We start from the raw sequence: 10,964 nt of genomic DNA, 5'->3' as shown, positions 1-10,964 counted from the left end.
TTGTGCTTTCAGAAGAAAAAGAAACGGTGCATTTCTGGTAATTTTAAATTTTCAAGGAATATTTCAATGATTTAGATCAGTACACTACTCTCCCTAGTTCTCGAAACAATCCGGGCTGACATTTTGGAAAGGAGGGGAAAAGGGCAATTCTCTCATCAGGCTTCTTGGGCAAAGCTCTTCTGAAGTAAATGGGGCTGAAAGCCCCCATTGTGTAAACTCTCAGCCCACACCTCCCCACAGCGAGAAGTCATAAGTCTTGAGTCTCCACATAACTCTAGAGTTTTATAAACTCTTCATTAACAATGCATTGATTTGTGACCACACTTCTATAAAAAGAACAGCTTTCATAGAGTCCTCTGCAGCTTGCTTGCTTTCTTTTTTTTTTGAAGTGTAGTGTTTTTGCTTACTTGCAAAGCACTAAAGAGGAGTTAACTTTTAGATGGGTACAAGGAATCTTCAGATGTGTTGCTGCTAGTACTTTTTTTCCCCCATTGAGTATAAGGATGAAAAAAATATTACATTTCAGAGAAGATTATCAGGAAAGAGAGTTTCTTCTCAATTGATGGAACGCAGCAGAAAGGGGAAAATCCTTCATCCAGTTCTGACTTTATTCCATAGGATTAAAAAAAAAAATCTTGTCTGAGAAAGAAAGTGAAAACTTGTCATTTTAGTCTTGCACTAGAAAACTTACAAATATGTTTGAGAGGAAAACAGAGCTGGGTAGAAATTTTTGCTCAGACAAGGGGAGGGCTTGAGCTTCAGTCACTCCCTTCCAGGAAAAGGAAGTGATTTTTTGAGAGCCTACCATGTGCCAGACACAATCCATACATTATCTTATTTTTTCTCACTCCTTGAGGTAAGTATTACTTTCCCTGAAGTGTTGGAAAGGCAGTCATTCTTAATTCCTTTCCACCTCTATGTCTCCTTTCTTTGCCCCCAGACACTAATTATGACTTCAGAAAGAAGAACTACTTAGAGGCAACAAGTTATTGGAAAGTGTGGAGGATGGAGGAAGGGAAGGCGGAGGATTTTTCCTGTGATTCTTTTAGCACAGAAAATATCTGTTTTTATTTTACCTATGCATTTAGGAGGGATGCAGGAGATCATGGGAGTTTCAACCCCATGATCCAACCCACCTTTTCACACCATCCCTGCCTCTATAGTAAGTCTGGACTGTGTACTTGACATTTCAATATCCTTCCTCTCCTTTGTATTCCACCTGCATTTTTTCTAGCCTGTGTTTTTGCCCTTATTCACTTGGGCCACCATGATGGTCTCTTTAGTTGGATCTCTTGCTTTCAATCTTGTATACCTCCAATCCATTCTCCACACTGTAGCTGATTGAAACTGTGATACTACACCTCTGCTTATTGCATTCCTTAAGTGGCCCCTCACTGCCTACACAAAGAGGTTGAGTAAAAAAATAAAACATGGCAAATCTCACCAAGGGCCAACTAATTAGTGTTACTGGGGGTGAGCTAGGCACCTGTCGTCTTTAAAGCTGCACAGGCTATGTGCATTCTTGTAAGAATCAGTGGCTCAGAGTGTCCAGAGTCCTTGGCATTGCACACAAGGCCCTCCGTGGTTCTGCCTGCACTCCGTTCTCCAGATTAACTTTTCAGCCCCATCCCCACCTTATCTTGTGCTCCAATCATGGCAGTATGCCTGCTAAGCCCTGAATTTACCACGAAGATTCACCCTTCTCTGTGCTCCTTCTTTCTACCTGGATTGCTCTTCGTTTCTTCCTTGACTTCCTGGTGGAAACCTATGTTTATTTAGTCTCAGGTCAGGCATTATCTCCCAATAGAAATGAGCACTCTTTCTCGTTTTTGGCCCCCACTGTACATCATCCATCCATCATCTGAAACACTAGTGCATGTATTTGTTTAAATGTCTGCCTTCATGTGATAGATTTGGAACACCTTCGCATTTTTTAGTTCTGAGCACATAATATTTATGGCCAATGGTGTTTATTGAATAAAATGAATACTTTTATTTTTCTTTAAATGAGACAGGGTCTCACTTTGTCACCCAGGCTGGAGTGCAGTGGTGCGTTCTTGGCTTACTGCAGCCTTGATCTCCGAGGCTCAAGCGATCCTCCCACTTCAGCTCCCCAAGTAGCTGGGACTACAGGCGTGTGCCACTGTGCCCGGCTAATTTTTGTATTTTTTGTAGAGGTGGGGTTTTGCCATGTTGCCCAGGATGGTCTCAAATTCCTGGACTTAAGTGATCTGCCTGCCTTGGCCTCCCAAAGTGCTGGGTTTACAGGCATGAGCCACTGTGCCCAGCCAAATAAAATGAATACATTTTACAGTTAATCCAAGAGCACACAGGACTTCAGGACTGTCTGAATGCCATGCTCTTCTGTTATGCTCCCTGCAAGAAACTGCGACATAGAAATATTAGGCAAATTGTTGACCACAGTGGAGTATCCTCTGTCTTAGCAATGGCCCCAGAGAACTATCCCAATGCATATATACTTCAAAAAATATTAAAATCAGGCTGTGTAGACAATTGGTACCTCGCTGGTTGTTTTTGTTTTTGTTTTTGAGATGGAGTCTCACTCTGTCACCCGGGCTGGAGTGCAGTGGTGCAATCTCGGCTCACTGCAGCCTCTGCCTCCGGGGTTCAAGCGATTCTCTTGCCTCGGCCTCCCCAGTAGCTGGGATTACAGGCACCTGCCACTATGCTTAGCTAATTTTTTGTATTTTTAGTAGAGACTGGGTTTCACCATGCTGGCCAGGCTGGTCTTGAACTCCTGACCTCGTGATGCACCCACCTCTGCCTCCCAAAGTGCTGAGATTACAGGTGTGAGCCACTTGCCTAACCAGTACCTTGCTTTCTATAACTATTATATTCTTGGGCGATTATTATTTTAAGAAATATTTATGTAACTAAGTATTATTCCATTATACTACGATCATATTTTAAATCTACTGTTTTCCAAACAGTGGCTCGCAACCTATTAATTGGTAGGTTTAGTGGGTTGTAATCAACATTTTAAAAAATGAAATTGTATGCATTATATGTAGTTAACAATATGTATTGTCTCATGAAGATTTTATTTCAGATCTCTCCACACAGACACACACACATAAATGTATGTTTACTGTGTGGATATAAATGAATAGTGTAATTGGATTATAATACACCTTTTATTTCTTATTGAGGATCATGGTCAAAAAAGTTTGAAAGTTGCTGTTTTAAACATTCTTCAACAGGAGGAAATTTGGGTCATTGTATTTTTTACTATTATAAATAACACTGTAATGGATTTCCCAGGGGATAATTTCTTAAGTTTGTTTCCTTAGAAAGGATAGATAGGGAAAATATTTGGGCCAGAGAATATGAGCTTTTAGTCTCCTGATATCTATTGCCAAATTATTTTCTAGAAAGATTATAGCAAGTTATACTACCAGCAACATCATATGTGCTCAGGTGAATTTTTTAGTATTGGGCTCTGACTAGTGAACATTCTCAGGCATTAGAGGAGGGAGAAATGCACATTCCAGGGCAGAGAAATCAGAATAATAAAGGAATTGAGATGGGGTTGTTGAAAGTGTTTATTAACTTTGATTATAGCAGGTAGTGTTGTTCATGGATAGTTGGTGAAAGAGAGCAGTAATATAGTCAAATAGTTTAGGGCCGGAGATCAGGGGTTTTACATGCACTGCTAAGTTTTTGTCCTTTATTCTTGGGAACTGAAGCACCATAAGGTTTGAAAGCAGAAAGTGAAGTGATGACGTAAGCCCTATATTACAGAATGAGAAAGTGGAGGAGAAACTAAGTTTCATAAGCTAGCTGGGTGATTATTTCAATAATTCAGGCAAGAAATGCATGTGCCTGGGAACCCAGTCTTGCTTTCCAATGGAGAAATCAGATGACAAACTGCCCAGTATACTCCATGAGACTCTAGAGTGCTGTCTAGCCTCTAGCCCCAACGCGGTGGTTGAAATCCTCTGATGGCCTGGGTTTGGTGATATTTCTGGAGCAATTTGATGATGGGATGGGACACAATCCAAGTATAGGGCCGTTGAAAAACACACGTAAAAAATCACAGTATATTCTGCTCAAAACTCAGCCATTTCTGATGGACAAAACTTGGAAACTATTAACTTGACTGAGGGGTGAGAGTCGGGGCAGGAAATCCATTTGTGGATTGAAGATTCTGATTTGGATGACTATGAATGACTTTAATATTTGAATATGGCATTTATGAACACTGGGGAAATAACAAGGGCTCAGGGAAAATGCAGGGATGCCAACTGCTAAATGTCTCATTTGTTCTGTAGTTCTGTCTATTGAACAGAATCAGATATAAAATGGAAGATAGATACCTCTATATATTAAGTGACTGAGGCAAACCTGGAAAGCTGAATTGTGCAAAACCACAGTGCACACATTTTCACTATTTTTCCTTTCTGCTTTGCTTTTCTCCGGATTTTATTTTTTCAACAAATATTTAAGATTTTTAAATATTTAAAACTACAAATTAAGCACTTACTATGTGCCTGGGACTGTTCCAGGTGCTGAAGATGTGGAAGCAAACCAAAGTCTGTCCCCTCAAATAAACTTACATTCTAGAAATCCTAACATAGATCAAGATTAGGATAGCCACTCTAGCAGTATCAAATCATAGATATATGTGTGGCACTCTAACCAGAAAGTTCTATTCTTTACCATCCTAGACTGTAGATAAATGGGAGATTATGATTTTGCGGCTATTGAGACTGTTGAAGCTGATTATTCTCTTTCAGTCAAAATCTACTTAGTGTGGAACACACCTAAGTTATGCTAATATGCATATTAGACCCTGGTTCCTCTTTAACAATAGCAGAATGTGTTCTGGGATTGGATTTGGGAAATACAGTACTTCCTTCAGCTGACCAGCTGTGCAATCTTAGTCAATTGACTTAACCTCTCTAGCCTAGTTCCACTTTTCTGAAATGAGTACAATATCTGCCCTACTCATTATACAAGGTAGTTATAAATTTCAAGTGAGATTACAGATATTTTAAAAAATTTCTTTGAAAAGTACAAGGAGTAAAACAAATACAAGGTTACTATTATCCCCCATGTTTTTAAATAGTCCTAAAACACGCTTGTCCAGCTATAAGGGCAACCAAGTTCATCATGACTGTTGATCCGGGAAGGAGCAAAGAAGGTAGGGAGAGGACAGTGTGCTGTTTTGCATCAAGAAGATCCAACTCTGAGGGATAGTCATAGGACTTGGGGGATATCAAAACAACAGAACAAGTAACGCTTTTGAAAATTCTACTTTAACAGTCTGCCAGTCTCCAGCAATTAGCACATAACCATGTCCCAAAGACACTTCCTGACAAATAGGGAGTCAAGGGGATGCAGTGGGAAGAAATATGCCGCAAAAACAGTCATCTGCAATGTAACATGAAATGGTGCAGTGTTTTTTGTTTTTTTTCTTTTTGTTTTGTGTTGTTTTATCTAGGTTAAAATGTAGGTGATGTTATAGGATGTGCATTACACTTTTTCACTTTCTTGTTACTTTTAGATCTGGGGCATTGATTGTTCAGTAGCTGTAGGGTGACACTTACTGCAAATTCTGTGAAACTGCAACCCTTAAAAATTCAACATTTGGGTTGAATATTTGAAGCGTGATGAATTAGTAATGACAGATCCTACAAGCCCCACATGAAAATCAGTTTCACTGTGCCATGGAATACTCATTCTTCTTTAATTGATGTGCTTCTGTAAATGGAAAGCCAGTTATGAATTATATTTGAGTGCTCACACTGTGCCCTGTGCTGCCCCCAGGTGGTGGAGGAGGCAGTGGGCCGACTGGGTGGTGCACTGGATTGGAATCATCACATTGCCAGCTGTGTGCCACTCTCTAGCTCTCTAACTAAACCCTACCTTGCCTACACAACTGGATTGTTATGTGGATTAAATATTGTGTATGTAAAAGCTCTGTAAATTCTGTGCATAAAGTGGTTTGCATTTTGCATATATTTATAGATCTAACTTACACCACAAGCCTGGTAAGTAAGTTGTCTTTTATCCATATGTTGAAGACAAAAAAAAAAAAAAAAAAAAGCATAGGAAGGTTAATTGGCACAACATCACAGAGACACTAAGTGGCAGAGCTGGGATTTGAATCCCAGCTTCAATATGGCTCCATAATCTTATGTTGTTGTTATTTATACTATACAATCTCTGTGTAATTTTTTATTGCTATGTAAATTATCAGAGTTCAGTGTCAGGAAAGCACCATGAGGACTGAGGTTGCCTCTCAAAGGCAACTATAGTTGAATGAAGGAGCTGAGCCTAAGATTACTAAATCTGAGCTTCAGAGCAAATGTGAGCTCTACAAGGGAAAAAGCACAGGGCACGTGGTTAAAATTAAATCTAAGCTCCAAGGGGCCTGATGGAGGAACAGGTTAGACCCTCAGAGGAATCCGGGATCTGGCCACAAGCCTTGAGAAGCTGGCTAAATGGACTTGCAGATTCAGAAGTGGGAATCCAGTGGAATTCCACTCCTGTGATACTATGATTATGGTGTAAGTAGAAAAAGAACTGGTCATCAAGGTGTGACTGGATGGACAGCTATTAGTACCTTCCTAATCTCCCTTGCCTTGGGATTGCATGGAATCCAGGGTTTCTGGGCTGTTTAAATCTACAAGTGGCAGTTAAATGGATGTATGTGATGTGTGCCACATCCCTTCTTTTGGAGACCCATCTTCCTTGATTCTGTGTGGCTCAGGTGGGGCTGAACAGCCTCTTCATTCTACCCTCAGGTCCAGAGAGGAGCATGTGGCCAGGCCTGGGCAATCAGAGCTTTGTTTGCCTGAGCTATTGAAAACAATGTTGGTTAGAGTTGGTTCCATTCCCCTGGCCTCAGTGATTGATTCATGGAGGATCATGTGACATCATCAGGACCAATCAAAGCTATTGAAATTGCATTGTCTTTTCTTCTGTGACTGTGAGGTGTAAGCACAACACAAGCTGCAACTACATGTGGGCCATCTTCCCCAAAGTATCTTTTTGGAGAGGATGAGCCCAACATGCAAAGAAATGCAAAACTTAGCACACACCATACTATTTATTTAAGTTCCTGGATCCAGCCCTATGTCAAGGGTCTAGCTTTAGATCTGCACTGTTTAATATGATTGTCATTGGCACATGTGGCTATTGAGCACATAAAATATAGCTAGGCCAAGTTGAGATGGCTGGAAATGTAAAATGCATGCCACATTTTGAAGATTTTGTACACAAATTTTCAAATGTCTCAATAATTTTAACATTCTGATTACATATTCAAAGTAGAATAATTTTGGATATACTGAATTTAAAAAATACATTCCTAGAATTAATTTTACCTTGACCTTTCAGCTTTCCAAAGTGTGTCTGCTGGTAAGCACTTTTTAAATTATGTATGTGTCTCACACTATATTGGCTAGTGCTTCTCTAGAATTCAGAGACAAAAGCCAATCGCCTTTTTCACTAATTCTAATTTGACTTGAGTTTTTGTCACTTGCAAATGACAGAGTTAGGACAGGCACATATTGGGTCCCAGCTTGGGAAGTTAGGAAGACACAGGACTGGGAAGCAGAGGCTTGCCTAAGTCATCAGGTGGAGATCGCAGAACATTTGGCTCTCCATGTAAGTGGCTTTTGTGACCTCCCAAATCACATTTCTTTTCCTCATTTTTCTTCTGAGTTCTAGGCACAAATTTCCAGATACCGGCTAGATCTTTCTCTTTATCCATTCCATTACCACACAATCAATATGTGCATAAGCAAGCCTCCAGGTCCCTGTGCTCAACCGTACTGAAAGATTCAGTCATCCTTGACCTCACCACCCTCCCCTGCCTTTTGATTTCCAATCAAAAGACTTTTGCGCCAGGATGAACTTTTAAGTTCCTCTAGTTGGGTATAATCTCATTTCATAGATATAAAAACTGATGAGTCAGAAAGCCAGTGGAATCATTCTCCATGCTCTTTGCCTGCCATGGCCCTTCCCCAGTGACAGAAGCAGGCAATTTCTTGATTTCTGCCTCTACCTTTCCCTGCCTCCTCTGACTTCTCTTATAGCTGCTTGGGTTAAATAATCTGCTTGATCACACTGCCCCCTTGTGGCACCAACAAATGTTGGTTAGTAGTGCTGAGCAGAGGAACCCAGGAATAGTGGAGTCAAGGATTAGAGAAGCTATGTTAATTTTATCTCTGTTTGCTTATTTGTTGTTATGCAAGAGGAGGCATATATTTTGGACTCATTTACTTATCAAATTAGTATTGGAGAACAAGCCATATTCAATAAGTTAAAAATAACTTATACTTCAATGTTAAGGGTGAAAGAGAAGAAAGAAAGAGAAAGGGAATCATTAGGAGTAAGAGATGAGGACAGACCTCAAGAGTGAGACAGAGAAAGAATAACAAAAGGATATTTTCAAAAGAAAGAGACAAGGAAAGATGCTGTGAGAAGCACAGAGACACACAGGAAAAGAGACCTTTAAATGAAAAAAGCAGTCACTGCAGAGTGAGTGTTCCGCAGAGGCCAGTGTTGTCTTCCCAAGAAAGATTTCTAGAGGGTCAGGAGAAGGGCTGGGGTCCTTTTTGGGTGGTGATAGAATAGATGGGCCAGCTGAGGGAAATCGTGAATTGGACTTAGGGAACTTACAGCTCAGACTCTGGACAAAGCTAGACAGGCAGGGCAGGGTGGATGGTTTCAAATACAACTTGATGTTCCCTCTCATAGCTCCTGAGGCTTAGTGCCAAAGGGCTGTCTCTCAACTTCCTGTGGAAGGCACTGTAAGAGACTGAAGATGGAGGTTACCAATGAAAGGGTACACTAGAAGCCAATGACAAAGCATGTCCCTCCTGTGTCAGACCATATTTGTCAGCTCCAGCTGCCATAACAATCTGCCATGGACTTGGTGGCTTAAACAACAGAAATTAATTTTCTCACAGTTCTGGAGGCTGGAAGTCCAATACCAAAGTGGCAGCAGGATTGGTTTCTGGGGAGGCCTCTCTTTCTGACTTGCATGTGGCCGCCTTCTCCTGTGCCGTCTCATGGCCTTCCTTCTGTATGCACATGGAAGGAGAGTGATCTCCAGGGTCTCTTCCTCCTCTTATAGGGACACGAGTCCCATCTGATTAGGGGCTCACCCTTAAAACTTCATTTAACCTTAATTACCTCCTTAAAGGGCCTGTCTCCAAATACAGTCACATTTGGGTTAGGGCTTCAACATATGAATTGAGGCAGGGGATGCACAATTTATTCCATACCAGGACCATGTTAGAACATTGGAACCTTGGTGATGAGAAAGCCTCTCCCACCTCCACAGTGTGGCAGGCACGGGAAAGAGCAGCAAAACACCAAGGGATGGAGGGATGTGACAAGGAGGTAGCAAGGGGCTGGAGCAGGTGGCTGGGGGGACGAGGTCTGCTCCTTCAGAGGTGGTCAGGTCTTCTCATCATCTGCCATGCAATAGAGATAGGAAGAACAGGGTAACTTCAGTCCTGGGGGGATCAGAGGTGGAATTTTCTCCATTACCATAAAGATGAACTTGTAGTGACTCTCCAGCACAGTGACCCACTCATAGAGCTCTATCATGGAAAGGGAGGAGCTCTGGCAGAGTGGGGCTCTAGCATTTTCACTGGCAGAGGTTTGGTTTTGTTTTTAAAATTATTCATACCTTTCTCAGGCTTGCGAGAGGTAATCCTCTGCACCACTATCTTTTTGTCTCCCAGTCCGCTTCAATCCTCACCTATCAGCCCCCATCACTTGCTGTTTGTTTACCTTACAAGTGATGGGGGCCGATAGACAAGTGAGGATTGGCCAAGGGGAGTAGGAGAGAGAGAAAGAGTCAACCATGCCCCCGACCACAGCCATGCCCCCCCAGCACACACAGATGAGCCCCACCTAGATAGGCTAATGAGCCTGAGGTACTTTCCGTAGCAGAGAGTCTTCATCACCTGACCTTCTGGTTTAGCGTTGTTAAAGTCCCTAATGCTAGGTGGTGTTTACCCTGTCATGGTGTGGGGGGAACTGTGGCTCTTGTTCCTTGCCCCTGAGATATAGATAGCATTGAACCGAATACTGGGATCTACTTTTGGGACTGGGAGTTCCTCTGCATTCACTCGTCATGCAACAAAGTTGGCATAAAACCAGCTGGAGGACCCTCTCATGGTGAGAAGTGGTTAGTTCCAAATGCACCCAAAAACCAGCCTCTCCTCAAACCTGCGAGGAACGTAATGGAGCAGAATTATAATTAGTGTGATTACATATCAGATACAGTTGGTAGAAGAAGAGAAGCAGATGGTGACTGGCAGCTCACACTCAAAAAAGGCTGGGCCTTTTTGCAATTGGAAGAGGAGAGGCAACAAAGGGGCTGAGAACTAGTGAAAATAATCAAGTTGCCATTTAGGTTCAAACACCTTGAAGGTTCTGCCTAATCCATTTAGAAAGCAGGCACATCCAGACGAATTTCACAGAGTTTGGGGTCCCCTGGCCGGTAGCCACCTTTAGTGGATATACATAGCTACTTTATCAGAGGCAATGATAGGAGAAGACGCAGCAGGAAATTTTCAGAAGTGCAGCGTATCCACAACAAAGTAACTCGTGGACACCCCTAAGGCTTGTCTCTTCCCTCCCTCACATGCAGATGCATGAGCTAGAATGTAAGCAAAACCCGTTCCGTAGCAGAATGACCAGAGTAATCCACTCTACTCTGGAGGGTTTGCATCCAAGTAGCTAAGAGCCACTGCACAGCTGACCAGCAGGTGGAAGAAACAGGAGTTTAGAGATTTCCATGAGAGAAAAGTAAGGGAATCAGTACTGGGCATTTCAGAGGAGCTGTGCTGCCCAAATGTGAAAAGTAGAAATGGCCTTTCTGCCTTAGTGGTCAGCGAGCTCAGAGAAGAAGCTGGGCTCCTCTTTCCTGGGCTGTCTGCTTCCCAGAGTTCTCACCTTCCGAAAGTCCCATTTGC

At 42.0% G+C, this 10,964-nt stretch overlaps 1 protein-coding gene across 9 annotated transcripts in view; it reads left to right on the top strand.

Moving 5' to 3' along the window:
- IGSF11 (immunoglobulin superfamily member 11) overlaps positions 1-10,964 on the top strand; it is a 446,505-nt gene that overhangs the window by 241,260 nt on the left and 194,281 nt on the right. For 2 of the 9 annotated variants that reach the window (XR_010155733.1, XR_010155720.1), the window contains one exon: positions 5,791-5,936. The exons of the other annotated variants lie outside the window; for them this stretch is intronic. The gene's annotated coding sequence lies outside the window, so the exon portion shown is untranslated. Of the gene's footprint in view, positions 1-5,790; positions 5,937-10,964 lie in introns of those variants that run through there. 9 annotated transcript variants of the gene reach the window in all.

Source organism: Pan troglodytes, chromosome 2 (assembly GCF_028858775.2).
Source record: "Pan troglodytes isolate AG18354 chromosome 2, NHGRI_mPanTro3-v2.0_pri, whole genome shotgun sequence".
Lineage (NCBI taxonomy): Eukaryota > Metazoa > Chordata > Mammalia > Primates > Hominidae > Pan > Pan troglodytes.
This window is presented reverse-complemented; position numbering and strand designations above follow the sequence as displayed.